This window comes from Bos javanicus, chromosome 15 (assembly GCF_032452875.1).
Source record: "Bos javanicus breed banteng chromosome 15, ARS-OSU_banteng_1.0, whole genome shotgun sequence".
NCBI classification, from domain to species: domain Eukaryota; kingdom Metazoa; phylum Chordata; class Mammalia; order Artiodactyla; family Bovidae; genus Bos; species Bos javanicus.
The window spans coordinates 9980204-10000000 of NC_083882.1; the positions used below are offsets into that span (position 1 = coordinate 9980204).

General features: G+C 38.1%; 1 protein-coding gene across 1 annotated transcript in view; it reads right to left on the reverse strand.

Moving 5' to 3' along the window:
* The window catches only part of CNTN5 (contactin 5), a 1653888-nt gene that overhangs the window by 1231524 nt on the left and 402567 nt on the right, over positions 1 to 19797 (reverse strand). The window contains exon 2 of the mRNA XM_061440146.1: positions 4080 to 4218. The gene's annotated coding sequence lies outside the window, so the exon portion shown is untranslated. The remainder of the gene's footprint in view (positions 1 to 4079; positions 4219 to 19797) is intronic.

Here is a 19797-nt window from a genome sequence, read left to right on the forward strand (position 1 = left end):
AATCTCATATTGAAGATCACCCCTTGGTAGTGAACTTAAACCACCCCCTCAACTCTACAACTGGCAGATAGATAAATGCTTAGATAAATGCCAAGAAATTCATACAACTTAAAATTATATAATATTTGATGCTTACTCCTTGGAAGGAAAGTTATGACCAACCTAGACAGCATATTCAAAAGCAGAGACATTACTTTGCCAACAAAGGTCTGTCTAAGTAAAGGCTATGGTTTTTCCAGTAGTCTTGTATGGATGTGAGAGTTGCAAAGAAAGCTGAGTGCTGAAGAATTGATGCTTTTGAACTGTGGTGTTGGAGAAGATTCTTGAGAGTCCCTTGGATTACAAGGAGATCCAACCAGTTCATCATAAAGGAGATCAGTCCTGAGTGTTCATTGGAAGGAATGATGCTGAAGCTGAAACTCCTATATTTTGGCCACGTGATGCAAAAAACTGACTCACTGGAAAAGACCCCGATGCTGGGAAAGATTGCAGGCAGGAGGAGAAGGGGATGACAGAGGATAAGATGGTTGGGTGGCATCACCAACTCAATGGACATGAGTTTGGGTAAACTCCGGGAGTTGGTGATGGACAGGGAGGCCTGGCATGCTGCAGTCTATGGTGTTGCAACAGTCAGACACGACCAAGTGACTGAATTGAAATGAACAAATTATTTAAGTCATTCTATTTTCATTCATGTATCTATGTCTTTTTGTATACTTCATATAACAGATTTTCCAAGAAGTGTTTGAAAATAGTATCTTCCAAAAGAGAGAAATCTAAAATATAGTTAACATTAAATAGCTGATTTTTACAAGTGGCAAAATACTTATCTTTATAACAAACATTGAACTGAACTGATAACAAACATCTTAGGACAAATTAAGGTTATATTAGTGAATAACAATTTTGGAGAGAACTCTTCCATCTCCCATCGTGACCATTAGGAATCATACATTCCCACTGATTTGGACACACTACACTTGAAAGACTATTGTGGACATTGCAATTGTTAGAAAGTCCTAATATGCAGCCAAAACTATTTTTATGCGATGTCCTCATTTTTTAAGCTGCCAACTCTGGATATCATAACAAGTAGCAAAGCTGTTAACATACACAATACATGTATGCAACTAAAGCATGTGAAAAGGACTTTTCTTTCAAATTTCTATGCAATTTTCAAGAATATTAAGGATGAAGAATTAAATTTCTCATTTCTTTAAAACAAGACACCCCACTCTATTTTTATTAGTTGTTGGACTCTTTTATTTACACACACCGATACCAAGAATTGGGAATTATTTTTTTTTTATTAGGTGATAATAATTCTGCCAATTCTGAAAATCTATAAACCTAGAGCCAAACTCGGGCTCTTCTCTAATGGAATGAAGCTCTTTCTCTTGGAACTGAGCCAATGTCTATTAAATAGCACTGTGTAAGCTATTCAGTGAAACATTTCATTGTCAGAGGCTGAACTCAAGACCCCTTTTAATACACACACACACACACACACATGTTAACTTTTAGTATGGGAGGAATTTAATTGATTGTGTCAAATGAAACTGTCAGTGCCTTCCCTGAATATTTTTAGTAGTTGTAGTGACAGACTAGGTACCTAAATGAAACAGGGCTTTATTTAAAGTGACACTGTGAATTCACTCTCATCAGATGCATCAATTCTAATTCACTTATGTCTTTTTGGAGCATTCAGTTTGTCTCATTTGTTTCAACTGTTTCCTATTCTACCAATATTCTTTTCAATTATACAGACAGAATAATAACATGAGTGACACAACAAGAGTTAAGTATGCTCTGCTCAAACCTGTGTCCATAGGTTCCCTGTATAGTAAAATGTTTCCAACCTCAATGTGAAATCTAAATATATTAATAGGCTGACAAAAAGTCTCTTCTCAAGAATTAGAGTTCTGTTGAATGACTTTAATTTAACACAGTTCACCTGGTAATTGATAAAACGCACTTGCTCACAGGTGGCATAGGCATTTACTCTATTCTATTTCCATCTGCTAATATGTTTACCGTAAATTTAAAATTGAATATCCATCATCCAACTGGAAGTGAGCATTAGATCCCAAATCCTCTTACCTGCAGCTGCTATGCTGTGTTCAGTTGTCTTTCTCTAAAAATGTCACAAGCACCATAAACAAGGTTCCTAAAACTGCAAAATTCAATTAAGGTGTCTGGATATAATTTATCTCTGATATCACTGATATTAGATAAGTCACATGTTAATATAGAGTTTCATTTGCTAAGATCCTCCAATGATTAAGAGTTGAAGACAAAATGCTTGATGTACAGGAAATAACACTTTCCAAATGTGTATATATCTTTTACAGTTAGAACACAAATCATTAATTTCATTTTCTATATATGTAACATACTCTCCAGAGAAGGCAATGGCACCCCACTCCAGTATTCTTGCCTGGAAAATCCCATGGACCGAGGGGCCTGGTGGGCTGCAGTCCACAGGGTCGCTAGGAGTCGGACACGACTGAGCGACTTCCCTTTCACTTTTCACTTTCATGCATTGGAGAAGGAAATGGCAACCCACTCCAGTGTTCTTGCCTGGAGAATCCCAGGGACGGGGGAGCCTGGTGGGCTGCCGTCTATGGGGTTGCACAGAGTCGGACATGACTGAAGCGACTTAGCAGCAGCAGCAGCAGTAGCAACATACTCTCAGATAATTATTGTAGTAACAAGGAGAATTATGATGGCAAAATTTGGCTGAAAAGTCTGTCCATTATTAGAATATGCCAGTGGACTAATTCATGGGGAACTAACTCTTTTCTACAGTTTGGGGTTTCACTGTCAGAGAGTTTCAATCTACTTCCTTAAATTTTCTCTCCCCTTATTTTCTAGTGTTTGAAAAGATGAAAAATTAATGTTGTTTTTAATCCATAAAATTAATTTAAAGATACCTGGTGCAGTTAAGACCTTCAGTAAAAATGAAAGACTGGTATCATTTCACGGAATGAATTAAAACACTTGAAATGTAAAGTTTTCTATAGTGATCTGCCAGAACATGACTGTGACTGGCAGAAAGTAAACAGCACGTTAGACTCTTGACGTCACACTCTTCTACAGAACTGTTCTCTAATTTAGATTTAGTCATTTTCCTCCTGTAATTTGCAAGCCTGAGGAAACTGAAAGCATAGAATAGATATAGAAAATACTTTACAGTTTTTCAAATCAATTAACTTCAATTAACCTGACAAATTAAAGGACAAATCCATAGTAGCCTTGAAATTAGGAATGATATTGTCAATATTTTATGAATAATTAGAAAACAAGAACAGACAATTCTATATCCAAAATAGATTGACCTCCTGAGTTGATTATCTCAAAATATATCATACATTTTATAGTTAAGTAGCACACAGTGGATTAAATTGAAATAATCTCTTCATGCACACTTGTGAATATTAAACATGTTTCTAATCATGTATTATAAAACAGTTTAAAGTATTCATTTTAAATGATTATTATTTAACTACACAATGCTTATATTTACTCAAAATAGATGTAACTGATATTTAATGATTTGGGATGTTGTTAGGTTGATGTTCTTTCTATCTATGACTTTCTGCTAATATAACCTAAGTACTTCCTTCAAACTCAAGCTGTCAATAAACATAAAATCCAACCAAAAGGATGTTGGTAGATAAAGATATCAAACAGGAGGCTATATGAGAGTACTGTTTCTCTTATACTTTTCAGCAATTTAACACAATATTTGTGTACTTACCAAGCTCATATCAAACTAAAATTTTAATAAAAACAAAATATTTTACTATTTTCACTTCAATATTTTACTATAATATTTTGTAGAATGTGTTTACCAATACAACTAAGTTTTTTTTTTTTTCATTTAAAATAAAAGTTATTTCAAGTAAAAAAAAAAAATCCTTAAAATATTGAGTTGTTGTCAAGGAATTCCATAACTGGCAGACACAGGCTTTACATTACTTTTACATTATTTTATATTATTTTACATTATTTTATTATTATTTTCCTTCAACATTCCTTTAAGTTTCAAAGGTATATTAATAAAAGATAAACTGTACCTTCTGTCTGAAAACAGGGCCCCAACTATAAACTTCAGAAAGGAACTGGTTTTGTACAGATATCCTTTTGCCACAGTCATCCAAAAAATGATGCTTAGTAGATCTTGAGTGACACTAAACAGCAATCCTTTAAGGTCACCTGTTAAGAAAATATATCTGCTATTACGGTTACAAATATTTTTTTAACTTTCCAGTATTTGAACAAAATCTACTTTTCTTACTAAATATTTTACATAATTGTTCAGTTTAGCTATTCAGAAAATGACTATGCTATTTAACAGCATCAATAGATGTTTATAGTTTGTCTAAATACTGTATATTTACTGAGTTGTTACATCACCAGATTTAATTTTTCCTTTATAATTTGTATTTACTAAGAAACAGAAAAGGATATCAAAGGTAAATTTTCATGGATTTAAAAAGCTTCAAGAATACAGGAGTGGGTTGCCATTTCCTGCTCCAGGGGATCTTCCTGACTCAAGGATTGAACCCTGGTCTCCTGAATCCTCTGCACTGGCAGGCCAATTATTAACTGCTAGTGCCACTTGGGAAGTCCTTCACAATGTATACAGATATCAAATCATCACGAAGTACACTGTAAATATCTTACAACTTTATATGTCAAGTATACCTCAATAAAACTGAAATAAAAATAGCACATTTATTAATTCTTGTATTTCAGCTTTTGGAAAGCTTTTATAGTAATCCTGTACTGTTGTTAGCATTCACATAATTAAGTTGTTTTTATTTTCCATTTATTTAGAGGATTTACAATATTTATTAATCTTAAAAGCTTGTGACCTTCATTTTTAAATATGTTTGAAAATTATGTAAGTGTATGTAATTATTGGTATTCCCATCTCTTGAAGAATTTTCCAGTTTCTTCTGATCCACACAGTCAAAGGCTTTGATGTAACCAATAAAGCAAAAGTAGATGTTCTCCTGGAACTCTCTTGCTTTTTCAATGATTCAAAGGATGTTGGCAATTTGATCTCTAGGTCCTCTGCCTTTTCTAAATCCAGCTTGGACATCTAGAAGTTCAATGTTCATGCACTGTTGAAGCATGGCTTGGAGAATTTTGAGCATTACTTTACTAGCATGTGAGATAAGTGCAATTATGCAGTAGTGTGAGCATTTTTTGGCATTGCCTTTCTTTGGGAATGGAATGAAAAGTGACATTTTCCAGTCCTGTGGCCACTGTGAGTTTTCCAAATTTACTGGCATAAGGAGTGCAGAACATTCACAGCATCATCCATTAGGATTTGAAATAGCTCAGCTGGAATTCCATCACCTCCACCAGCTTTGTTCATAGTGATGCTTCCCTAAGCCAACTTGATTTCACATTCCAGGATGTCTGGCTCTGGGTGAGTGATCACACCATCATGATTATCTGGGTTGTGAAGATCACTTTTGTATAGTTATTCTGTGTAATCTTGCCACCTGTTCTTAATATCTTCTGCTTCTCTTAGGTCCATACCATTTCTGTTCTTTATTGTGCCCATGTTTGCATGAAACGTTCCCTTCAGTTCAGTTCAGTCACTCACTCTTGTCTTACTCTTTGCAACCCCATGGACTGCAGCATGGGAGGCCTCCCTGTCCATCACCACCTCCCAGAGTTTACTCAAACTCATGCCCATTCAGTTGGTGATGCCATCCAAACATCTCATCCTCTGTCATCCCCTTCTCCCACATTCAGTCTTTCCCAGCATCAAGGTTTCTTCAAATGAGTAAGTTCTTCACATCATGTGGCCAAAGTATTGGAGTTTCAGATTCAACATCAGTCCTTGCAATTAACACTCATGACTGATCTCCTTTAAGATGGACTGGTTGTATCTTTTGCAGTCCAAGGGACTCTCCAGAGTTCTCCCACCACAGTTTAAAATCATCAGTTTTTTGACACTCAGTTTTCTTTCTAGTCCAGCTCTCACATCAATATATGACTACCGGAAAAACCATAGCTTTGACTAGATGGACCTTTGTTGGCAAAGTAATGTCTCCGCTTTTTAATATGCTGTCTAAGTTGGTCATAACTTTCCTGCCAAGTAGCAAGCATCTTTTAATTTCATGGCTGCAGTCACCATCTGCAGTGATTTTGGAGCCCAAGAAAATAAAGTCTGTCACTATTTCCATTGTCTTCTCACATAATTGCCATGAAGTGATGGGACTGGATGCCATCATCTTAGTTTTCTGCATGTTGAGCTTTAAGTAAACTCTTTCACACTCCACTTTCACTTTCATTAAGAGGATCTTTAGTTCTTCACTTTCTGCCATAAGGGTAGTGTCATCTGCATATCTGAGGTTATTGATATTTCTCCTGGCAATCTTGATTCCAGGTTGTGCTTCATCCAGCCCAGCATTTCTCATGATGTACTCTGTATATAAGTTAAATAAGCAAGTTGACAATACACAGTCTTGACGTACTCCTTTTCCTATTTGGAATCAGGCTGTTGTTCCATGTCCAGTTCTAACTGTTGCTTCCTGACCAGCATAAAACTTTCTCAGGTCAGGTTGTTTGGTATTCCAGTCTCTTTCAGATTTTCCACAGTTTATTGTGATCCATATAGTCAAAGGCTTTGGCATAGTCCATAAAGCAGAAATAGATATTTTTTCTGGAACTCACTTGCTTTCTTGATCCAGTGGATGTTTGCAATAATTAACACTGCTGTATGCTATATAAGAAAGTTGTTATGAGAATAAGTCACAAGCTTCCTTATTACAAAGGAATATTTTCTATTATTTCTTTTTCTGTCTATAGGTGATAAATATACATTAAGCTCAAGGTGATAACCATTGATAATCATGTATGTAACCTAGATAGCATACTGAAAAGCAGAGACATTACTTTGCCAACAAAGGTCAGTCTAGTCAAGGCTATGGTTTTCCCAGTGGTCATGTGTGGATGTGAGAGTTAGATTGTGAAGAAAGCTGAGCACCGAAGAATTGATGCTTTTGAACTGTGGTGTTGGGGAAGACTCTTGAGAGTCCCTTGGGCTGCAAGGAGATGCAATCAGTTCATTCTAAAGGAGATCAGCCCTGGGATTTCTTCGAAAGGAATGATGCTAAAGCTGAAACTCCAGTACTTTGGCCACCTCATGCGAAGAGTTGACTCATTGGAAAAGACTCTGATGCTGGGAGGGATTGGGGGCAGGAGGAGAAGGGGACAACAGAGGATGAGATGGCTGGATGGCATCACTGCCTCAATGGACGTGAGTCTGAGTGAACTCCGGGAGTTGGTGATGGACAGGGAGGCCTGGCGTGCTGAGATTCATAGGGTTGCAAAGAGCTGGACATGACTGAGCAACTGAACTGAACTGAACTGAAGCCAAATCATTATGCTGAACACCTTAAACTTATACAAACATCTAAATAATATCTCTATAAAACTGGATGAAAAAATATAATAGCATTCATTAATGATTTATTTCATATTTAAAAGAGAAGTAATTACATTTAACATATGTTTCCTCTCATTGGATAAATATCATTTACTTTTTCTAATTGTTAATCTGTAAATTAATTCATTGATTTTTCTTTCTTCAAATATTGTTGCCACTGAAAGCAAGGAATAACAATATTGAATCTTTCCAGAACGAATTAGGTTCTATTACTTCATTTGTGAAAAACAAAGAGAGACCTGGAGTGATTCCAGCAGTATACTGAGACAACTCACTTACAATAGCCAACTGATAAATATTAAGAAAGTTTTTAAGGTACATTAATATTCAATTCAGCCTATATGGGAATATTTAAACCCAGAATCAGTAAACACTATAAATTAGGATTTTTAAAACTTACTCATTTGGTTGTTTTACCAGCACATCACTGCTAATCACCACCTCAAAGTGTGAAACCACAGCACATCTTAATTAGCATGTAATGACTATCATCTCTTAGAGGCAGAGGGCAAAAAATTGAGGCTCAGGTCCATGAGTTAATTATAAAAGTAGCTGAGCTCCAGAAATATGAATTTGCATATCTAACAAGTCTGTTACCCCAGGGTCAGAGTTTTGATTGGGAAGGAGTTAGATGCTGAGATTCATAATAGGGACATCTGGCTAAACCACTCAGAAATACTGAATCCCATATACCCTTTGAGCCTCCTGATGTGGTTTACCCATTTTAGGTAAAGATGTAGATGTATGTGTGCTCAGTCACTCAGTCATGTCTGAGTCTTTGTAACCACAAGGAATGTAGCCTGCCAGGCTCCTCTGTCCTGGAATTTCCAGGCAAGAATAATGGAGTGGCTTTCCATTGCATTCTTCATTGGATCTTCCCAACCCAAGGATCAAACCAGCATTTCTCGCATGTCCTGTACTGGCAGGCAGATTCTGTACACTGTGCCACCTGGAAAGCCCTGAAAGATGTAGACACCACATCCCAAATTAGACATGATCAGAACCAGAGTGATAAAGTGAATTGAATCAATGGTTCCCATTGCCATGTGTCTACCTGCATTCCACTTTTCTTGTAGTCTGTTTTTTCCATTAAATGTTATTCAAGATCTGTGTCAGAGGAGGTAGCCCTGACTTTCATTACTGGATCAATAGTGCTTTCACTTAGTTTTGTATTTTCAGAGGCTCCTGTGACCAGCTGACCAAGACAGAGAAAGGCCAAGAGTGAGTCAGGGACAGATCTGATTTGTGTGAATGTCATGAAAATAAGCTATATTATGGCAGGCTGATTCTTGAAGACATTCATGGTAGAAATTCTTTTAAAGAACAGTAGACCTGATCATTACATTTGTGTTTAAAGAGAAGAAGGTTAAAGTAAGAATATATAAACGGGCCATGGATAGGAATTGGGCTAACATAAAAAAATGACTATCAGATCAGATAAGACCAGTTGCTCAGTCGTATCCAACTCTTTGAGATTCCATGAATCGCAGGACGCCAGGCCTCCCTGTCCATCACCAACCCCCAGAGTTCACAGAGACTCACGTCCATCGAGTCAGCAATGCCATCCAGCCATCTCATCCTCTGTCGTCCCCTTCTCCTCCTGCCCCCAATCCCTCCCAGCATCAGAGTCTTTTCCAATGAGTCAACTCTTCGCATGAGGTGGCCAAAGTACTGGAGTTTCAGCTTTAGCATCATTCCTTCCAAAGAAATCCCAGGGCTGATCTCCTTCAGAATGGACTGCTTGGATCTCCTTGCAGTCCAAGGGACTCTCAAGAGTCTTCCCCAACACCACAGTTCAAAAGCATCAATTCTTTGGCGCTCAGCCTTCTTCACAGTCCAACTCTCACATCCATACATGACCACAGGAAAAACCATAGCCTTGACTAGACGAACCTTTGTTGGCAAAGTACTGTCTCTGCTTTTGAATATGCTATCTAGGTTGGTCATAACTTTCCTTCCAAGGAGTAAGCGTCTTTTAATTTCATGGCTGCAGCCACCATCTCTAGTGATTTTGGAGCCCAGAAAAATAAAGTCTGACACTGTTTCCACTGTTTCCCCATCTATTTCCCATGAAGTGATGGGACCGGGTGCCATGATCTTCGTTTTCTGAATGTTGAGCTTTAAGCCAACTTTTTCACTCTCCACTTTCACTTTCATCAAGAGGCTTTTGAGTTCCTCTTCACTTTCTGCCATAAAGGTGGTGTCATCTGCATATCTGAGGTTATTGATATTTCTCCCGGCAATCTTGATTCCAGCTTGGGTTTCTTCCAGTCCAGCATTTCTCATAATGTACTCTGCATATAAGTTAAATGAACAGGGTGACAATATACAGCCTTGACGTACTCCTTTTCCTATTTGGAACCAGTCTGTTGTTCCATGTCCAGTTCTAACTTGCTTCCTGACCTGCATACAGATTTCTCAAGAGGCAGATCAGGTGGTCTGGTATTCCCATCTTTTTCAGAATTTTCCGCAGTTTATTGTGATCCACACAGTCAAAGTCTTTGGCATAGTCAATAAAGCAGAAAGAGATGTTTTTTCTGGAAGTCTCTTGGTTTTTCCATGATCCAGCGGATGTTGGCAATTTGATCTCTGGTTCCTCTGCCTTTTCTAAAACCAGCTTGAACATCAGGGAGTTCATGGTTCACATATTGCTGAAGCCTGGCTTGGAGAATTATGAGCATTACTTTACTAGCGTGTGAGATGAGTGCAACTGTGTGGTAGTTTGAGCATTCTTTGGCATTGCCTTTCTTTGGGATTGGAATGAAAACTAACCTTTGGAGTTAGCAACCTGGAGATCCAGAAGAACCAAGGGCATAGTCCCTGCTGAAGGCTAGCAGGCTCCAGACCCAAGAAGAACCAATGTTTCAGTTCAAGTCTGTGGGCAGGAGAAAACTGATGTTCCAACTGATAGCAGGTGGGCAGAGGAATTCCCTCTTACATGAAAATTAGACTGTTTGCTTTATTCAGGCCTTCAATTCCCTGGATGTGACTCACCCACATTAGGGAGTACAATCTGCTATACTTAGCCAAAGGATTCAAGTATCAATCTCCTTCAGAAACACACTCACAGAAACACCTAGAAAAATGTTTGACCAAATATCTCTGCAAACACTGTCCCAGTAAAGTACACAACAAAACACTAAGTATCACATTTTCTTAACCCCACATCCTCCTTTCACTTTTCCCTATTTCATTTTACCCAATACAACCACATTCCTCAAAAGAGGTATCTATGACTGTTTTCATTTACACACCTCACATTCATTCCTTTTTCCATTAATATCTCCCTTCATTCCCAATATTCTATTTTGCTTTTTGGAACTTTATCTTATTCTCTATCAGACTCTTAAGTGTGTGTTTCATCAAAATTCATTCTTGGCCTTTAATCTTTACATTATAATCTCTTCTGAGGTAATCCTTGATTTCATTACATTACCTAAAGAAAAACAAGTGCCAACTTTATAACCATTTTTTTTCTCTTGGATTTTTCAAACTCATGATAAAATTAACATATCTAAAATTGAAACCAGGAACAATGTTTGCTTCCCTTCACCTGTTTGTTCAATGTTTGCTTCCCTCTCAACCCTTAACAACCATATCACCTTCCACCATTCTCTATCTCAGTGAATGATTCCATCATCTTTCCATCTTGCGAAAGGCACAAACCTTAAGGCTTTCTCAGATATCTCATTCTTCCTCAACCATGAATTCAGTAGTTTATCAAATCATGTTTACTTGATCCCTATACATTTCAGAACTTTGTCTTCTCTATCCCCATTACCGTTCATTTAAATGAACATATTTTCTGCATTGCTATTGAATCAGCCTCTTTGCATTTCACTCTGTATCCACTTTAAAATATTGTTCATGAGGCATACAAATGCCCAGAAAGCATATGAAAAAGTGATCAACATAACTAATTATCAGAGAAGTACAGTCAAAACTACAATGGATACAAGAGACGATAAAGAAAGCTGAGCACCAAAGAATTGATGCTTTTGAATTCTCCTGCTGGAGAAGACTCTTGAGAGCCCCTTGGACTGCAAGGAGATCAAGTCAGTCAATCCTAAAGGAAACGAGTCCCAAATATTCTTTGGAAGGACTGATCGTGAAGCTGAAGCTCCAATACTTTGGCTACCTGATGCAAATAACTGATTCATTGGAAAAGACCCTGATGCTGGGAAAGATTGAAGGCAGGAGAGATAGAGGACAACAGAGGATAAGATGGTTGGTTGGCTTCACTAACTTGATGGACATGAGTTTAGGGAAGACTGGTGTGCTGCAGTCCATGGGGCCATAAAGAGTTGGGCATGACTGAGTGACTGAACTGAACTGAACCACCTCACACCAGTCAGAATGGCCATCATCAAAATGTCCACAAGCAGTAAACCCTCCTGCAACATTGGTAGGTATGTAAATTGGTATAACCACTATGGAGAACAGTATGGGGCTCTGTATAAAACTAAAATAGACTTACTGTATGATCCAGCAATCCAAGTTCTGGGCATATATCTAGAGAAAACCATAATCCTAAGAGATACATACACCTTAATATTCACTACAGCACTATTTACAATAGCCAAGACACAGAAGCAACCCAAATGTCCATCTACAGAGGAATGGATAAAGAAGCTGTGGTGAACATACATAGTGCGATATTGTATATTCAGCCATAAAAGAATGAAATAATGCCATCGGGGGCTTCCCTAGTGGCTCAGTGATAAAGAATCCACCTGCAATGCAAGCGACACAGAAGACATAAGTTTGATCCCTGGGTCAAGATGATCCCTTGGAGAGGGGCGTGGCAACCCACTCCAGTATTCTTTCCTGGAGAACCCCATGGAGAGAGGATCCTGGTGGGCTACAGTTCATAGGGTCGCAGAGAGTCAGACAAGACTGAAGTGAGTGAGTATACATAAGCACAAATGGAACTAGAAATTATCGTACTAAGGTAAGTCAGAGAGAGAACGACAAATATCTTATATCACTCATATGTGGAATCTAATTTAAATGATACAAATTAATTTTTTAAAACAGAAACAGACCTACAGTTATCAAAAACAAACTTGTGGTTACCAAAGGGGAAACGTGGGAGGAGGGATAAATCAGGAGCTTAGAATGAATATACACACACTACTATATACATATTAATAACCAACATGGGCACACTGTATATCACAGAGAACTCTACTCAACATTCTGTGATATCCTATATAAGAAAATAATCTTAAAAAAGAATGAATATACGTGTATATTCTACTGATTCACTTTGTTGTACACCTGAAAGTAACAAAACACTGTAAAGCAACTATACTCCAACAAAATTTAAAAAAAAAAAAAAAACAATGAAATATTATTCATTCTGTAGCTGGAATGATAGTTAAACTGAAAATCAGATAAGAGGCTGGAGTTCTTTTTTTTTTCTTATTTATATGTTTTTGTAATTTATATGCATAACATTTATTTCCTCTGTGTGTATATAATTTTCTTATTATGTTCTATTCATTGTGCTAGTTACTGGAATTTCAAATGTGAACAAAATAAAGACCTGTAGTTAAGTGGATCCAGTGAGACAGCAAGATTGGTGAACAGCCAGTTTCAGTCAGTGCTGTTTGATAAGTTCTGTAAAAGAGGTCAGCCTGGCACTTAAGAATCACAGGAAGGTATCTAGTCCATTGTTGAGCATTCAGGGAAGGCTTTCAGGAGGAGGAGACTTTCATGCTGAAGATGACAGTTGAACATGAATGGGTATATTTGTGGCTAGGGATATGAGTTGCATTATGTGGTTAGGGATCTTGTTTGCTGCATTAAGTAACTTAGAATTGTTTCCCAGGTGGTTATGAGAATTAAAAAATAGTTTACTGAAAAACTACCGATGGCAATGCAATTTTGAATACCTACCCACATTAAGTATCACAAACACTTCCAATAACATGGGTCATTTAAGCCTCAACATGGTTTTACTAATGTCAAATCTTTTTTTTTTTTCTTTTTCCAGAGGCCCATAGCACACAGAAGTTTACAGAGTGAGTAAATGCCAGAATCCAGAAAATCACAAATCAATCCATTTTTTTTTTCCTGTAAACAGGTTATAAAATTCTGGCATTATTAAACAGACTTCATTGATCTAACACTGTATAAACTACCCAAATATTTAATTAAAGACAAATACTCTTATTTATCTCTTCAAGGATATTTAAAACCTTAACTTTTAAGTATTGGTTATATTGTAGTGAACCATTTAGGAAATATAGTCAATTTTTAATGATACCAGGTGGATCATCCTAATTTCAGATTAACTACATCCCACTGACATGATTTCTTCCCCACCCTGCTGCCACCTGTCTGATACCAAACTCACTCAGCTGTGGACACTGACAGCTGGTTCTTCAGAGGGGAGTGGGGCAAGCAGGCATCAGGTGAAAATGACTCATTAGCAATGAAATGGAAAAAATGTGCAGACTACCCCACAGACATTTTGGATGAAGCATAGGTTTTTTCCCAAGGCTTCTCTCTCTGTGTTCTGTTTGAAAGCTAATTGCAAAATGATGATAATAATGTACTTAATTTTACAAAGGTTTTGAAGTTACTATGATGTGATGCCTTCAGATTTCATTTATTTATATTTCCTCAAAACCAGTTAAGGTTTCCATTTGGACATGAATCCTAAAGGCTGAAAGACAAATACCCTGATGTTTTGGCTTTCTGTGCATGTCCAAGGTTACTGCATTAGAAAGAACCCTGAGACAGGGAGTTATCACACTGAATTCTAGTCATTCATTAACTACACAAAACCACACAGTTCTCTTAACTCCCCTGGACATCAGATAGTATGTGAAGAAAAGAGAACTAAATGAGCACAGTGATTAAATTGTGCTTAATTATAGATATTTATCTCTTCTGTTTCCTAGGAATTTTCTGGTGGCTCTGATCGTAAAGAGTCTGCCTGTAATGCAGGAGACCCAGGTTCAGTCCCCTGGAGAAGGGAATGGCAACCCACTCCAGTATTCTGGCCTGGAGAATTCCATGGACAGAGGAGCCTTGTGGGCCACAGTCCATGGGGTCGCAAACAGCCGGTCACAACTGAGTGACTAACATTTCACTTCCCTTTCCTGTTATTTACTTGAAGTTATTAATAGATTACTTATTCCTCTCAAATATCTATTATTGTCGGGGGCCAGCATGAGGCGCTCCGCCCATGGCAAAGGTCATGAGGAAGGAGGCTCGACATACACAAAAGCGGGATCGAGCCTCAGGAGTCCCCCTGGAAATTCTTGAGCATCTACCCCCATAATCAGAGCCTGCCTACTTTACTACTTTGTGCTCTCACCTACACCTCTGACTTTACAGGGGGCTGTCCCCCACCACCTCTTTTGGAGAAGGAGTTAACTTAGAGCACCAGTTAACATTAATTCCTGGGCATGACAGGAGTGTTCCAAACTTACAAACTCCTCTTAAGGTTCTCTAGCCTGACTGACAGGCTTGTCCGGCCACATGTGATTGCTCACAGCCTCCCAACCGTGAGAGGCATGGGATGCTTTAAACCTTCTACAAACATGTTCCTTAGAGAAGTTAGAAAACTGTTAGTATAAGTATAGTGGGCTGGTTAGAAATTGTATTGGTGAAGCGTTTTCTATTTGTTGAGCTAATGTTTACTGCTAAGTCTCCACATCCCCTGCCCTTATACACATTAATGAATATATAGAAGAAATAAGTATTAACCTTTGATATTAATCACGTTAGACCTTAGGCTAAGCAAATTCTTTCCTTAATTAAAACCCACTACACCCTCACCCTATAGGAATGTAACTTTATCCGGTACCTTCGAAAGATGGCGTCTGTTTCAAAAATAGTCACCCCTGGAGAAATAAGTGTTCTGGTTGACTGACCGCTGTCACAAGGAGAGGGTCATAAATAGTCAGCAGGCCCCCCTGGCCAGAAGATGATGTAACACCCCTAAGACCTCTGTATACATTTGTATGAAGCACCTGACTTTGATAAAAATCAGGACTGCTGACGCCGCATGACTTTTGTATAACATCTCAGTGTATAAAAACAGACCCTGGAAAATAAAGAAGGGGATCAGTTCCTCAAAATACTGGTCTCCTCATGTCATTCTTTATCTCAAACTCTGGCTGAGTTTCCATCTGGAGAGCGGAGCCCGCCAAGCTTACTAATTTTGCCTGGGCTTCTAAGATCCGACCAGGGAGGCCTCAGTGTCTCCTCTCCTTCGGGAGAATGGAAGGACGCCTGTGGCCTACGTAAGTGGTGCAAACTTCTTGTCTTGAAGTTTTATTGGTTTCCCGCGTAAACCAAGCTACTCAGCCTTTCTCCACTGAATTTTCCTGCTGAGCTATCCTCATTCTATTACTCTTTATATCTCTAATTAATATCTAATTAAAGCCAGTGTATTCGCCAATGCCATCTCCCTTTCGAACTCCCTGGATCAGCTGGGGCTGGACCTCAGCATATTATATTTGTAGATTTTATACTATTTAAAGATCTTTTCATTGGGTATATGAAATAGTAATAAAGACAAAGTTTTATGCCTGAATCTTCAAAATGGAGTTTTCAGAAAAGTGCAAAGACAAGCTCAGTTTTCATGAAATTAAAAATACAGACTTACTATAAAAATGTCTCATATGCTACAAAGCATTAATGATTGAAACATTTATAGAAAAATTTTAGTGTGAGTTAATAGTTGTGCAATGTCTCCTAAAGGCACTTCAAACTGTGGACATTTAATAATCTTTAACTAAAAAAATTTTCCCATTTCTAAGACCAAAATGGTTGCAACACTAAAATGATAAGAAATAACCTTAACATACAAAAAAGAGTTCTCAGTGCAGTGACTTCATAATAGTAAATTGTAATATGTGCCTTTTAGGACCTTGGTTCTGAAAAATGTGTCCAAATGTTATTGGCACACTGATGTACCAAAAAAAAAAAAAATATATATATATATATATATATATATATATGAAAACAATAAGAGAGATTGGTAGAGCTGCAAAAATAAAACTTTTCTAAACCCATGTTCACCTTTCATCATCTGAATTCCTTTCTCACACATGTTCACACGTCTTCAGACCTTCCTCATTTCCCAACAGCGTGAAGCTCGGGCATTAGCAGCAACCACTAGAAGCCATACTCTTACATCTGTCACTATTAGTTAAGAATACCATCCAATGTCAAGAAAACTAGAATATTTCTCCTTTAGTCATTTTTGCTTCCTCAGTGAGGGGGTCAAAAGGGTTGCCTACAGCAAGTAACTAAGTGCAGAATTCGTTGCTGAAATATTCTATTTCACAAAACCATGAACTCCCAGACTAGCCTTGTTACTGCTTTTTGTCATACACTTACCACTGCTTTTTGTCATACACTTACCACATACATCTTCTACCTTGAAAAACTTGTATCTCCCCTAAGTCCAATGTCATGGAACAAAACTGTTTTTCAGACTCTGCAGCAAATATCTTCACAAAGGAGACAGCAGGCTGAAGTCAGTTTTTATAGACTTTATTCTCCTAGGGCGCTGAGAATCTGTGAGAGCAAGTAACGCTGAAAAAGGTCTTTCGTGCCTTTCTAACACTGCCGCTGCAGCTGTTAGCACTTCTGGTGTCAAGGTACAAATGTCATGGAGGTACTGTCAGTAAAGTAACACCCGTGAAAAACAGCCTGGCAGTCTGGCTGGCCGCCAGCGCCCGTAATCATCTTGTTATATGCTGCTGGGAGCCGGACTTCTGTTATCACCATTCCCTCCGATAGCTCTTAATTGAAGCAAAGGGATTTGCCTCACATCAATAGACTGAAAGGGTATTTCTGAACTCTTTAAAAGTGTAATTTCAAAGCTGAAAACTAACTGAGGTGCTTAAAATATTATGGTTCAGCTTTCTGTAATTCATAAACTGTGTGTCATGGGAGGAAATAGCTTGAATCAAACCGTGTTCCCCAATTCCCCAACTAGAGTCTTCTGTGAAGAGAGTACAATTGAAAACTTCTTCAAACGGATGAAAGATATACAACACATGGTGCATATTTTGAAACTCTGTGAGTTCTAACTAGAGGAAAAAAAAAAAAATCAATGAAGAGATTTCTCAGACTTCGAGAGATTCTAGAGTTTATTACAAAAATGTATAAAGAATCTTACCATATTGTGTCTTTCCTAAGACTTTTCTCACCTGATCTGGTACAAAGCCACAGTGGGAAGAGGGACAGTGGATGAGGCCTCTCCCCAGGGATAGGACCCCAGGGACTGGAATATCGACAAATTGCTCGACATCACAGGTCACTTGACGATTTGCAGTTATCATCAACTTTACTCTTGGATATGGTAATTTACTAAACTATTTGTCAGCAATTACAGAGGATGTCCTTGGCCTTGGAGCTAAGCTGTGGACACTTTTTCTGGAGACATCTGGCACCACAGCACATAATCAGAAAATAATAACCTCTCAAGAAGGAAATAACTATATTGCCTTTATCTTCCAATTAACAGGGCGAGTGTCACAGGCATTACTTTCCCAAGACTGTATCGCATATGTATAAACACACATATGCCCATTCCCATGAGGTGCAAATCTCTATCTTTTGTATCATTCTATCAAAACTGCTTGGCTGACATTACAGTATTCATTCAATTAAAAAAATAATTATGGAAAAATTCACTGGCTTGTGGTATATTTTCAATTAATGCAGTCCTCTTCACTCTAATTATCAACATAAGTGTTCTATTTTTGTGATTTATCTTCCAAACTTCTAAGTATTTAATTGATATACCCATATGGGCATCTTATAGATCCCTTTCAGGTGGTGCTAGTGATAAATAACCTGCCTGCCAATGCAGGAGACTTAAGATACTTGGGTTCAAACCCTGGGTTGGATAGATCCCCTGAAAGAGGGCATGGCAACCCACTCCTGTATTCTAGCCTGGAGAATCCCATGGACAGAGGAGCCTGGCAGGCTATGGTCCACAGGGTCACAAAGAGTCAAACACAACTGAAGCAACGTAGCACACAACATGCAAACTTATTATTTTCTTATCACCCCATAACTTTTACTTTTCATGTTGCCCACTTTCCTATGACTTTTCATGAATGCAATTCCTTGGCAAAAATAAAATAAAATAAAATATAAAGCATCTTTTTTCCTTGACAGATTTTTTTAACCCAACTAATAATTGACTATACTCCCCAATTATAATAGGTGCCAAATCCGGACCCTTTTTTTATCCTCAATACTAAAATTCAGCCTGGAGGTTTTCTATCCTGGACAACAGCAGCAGCCTCCTGACAGTTTCTTCCCATCCCTCTTTCTCTTACTACCACAATGCATCCTGTCCTTTAAAACCTGTTTTCTTCCTTATTAACAAATATACAGTGCCACACTTACAAACAGAGGCATCTGTGAACTTCCCTTTGCCAAAAAATAATGTTCAAATCCTTAGCCCATGGCTATTTACCATCTATATTTTCCAGCTTCATTATCTGATAGTTCCCCTAGGGCTTCTCTCATAGCTCAGTCGGTAAAGAGTCTGCCTGCAAAGCAAGAGACCTGGGTTCGATTCCTGGGTGGGGAAGATCCCTTGGAGAAGAAAATGGCAATCCACTCCAGTATTCTTTCCTGGGGAATTCCATGGACAGAGGAGCCTGGCAGTCTACCATCTATGCGGTCACAAGAGTCGGACACAACTGAGCGGCTAAATGCATACCCCTATGCTCATGGAACTACTCATCAGACCAATGCTTTCATTTTTCTGTGATGTAAAATGGACTCTTTGCTCTGCTTGAAATAGACATCATCTCCCCTACCTTTAGTACCTCACTACTCAAAGTAAGGTCTGCAGAACAGCAACATCAGCATTGCCTGGGAGACTGTTAGAAATGCAGAATCTCAGGGCCATGCCAGGGTACTGAATCAGAAACCTCCATTTCACAAAACTCCACTTTGTATTATACACTATGAACACTCTCTCTTTCAGGAAGCCACACTTTATCATTCCACTATATTCTTTTCACGTCCTACCATGGTGAACATCGTAAAGACTGCTGAATATTTTAATTATACTCAGACTCTCCTTCCCCTCATCTTTTTCCTCTTCTCATTTTTCATTTTCTCCCCCTCTTTCCTCTTTTCTTCTTTTCCTACTCTCTTTCACTTCCTATTGTTAATAGCAGCAACAGTAGTAGTTGTTGCATTAACATACATCTCTGGCTGAGGGTCAGTTTATCTCTCAGAATTTTTTCTTCCAACCTGAATCTTCTTTCAATGTTGCTCCATTGAAAGTTGAGTTTTTCTTTTTTGCCCAGAAATTAAATATTATT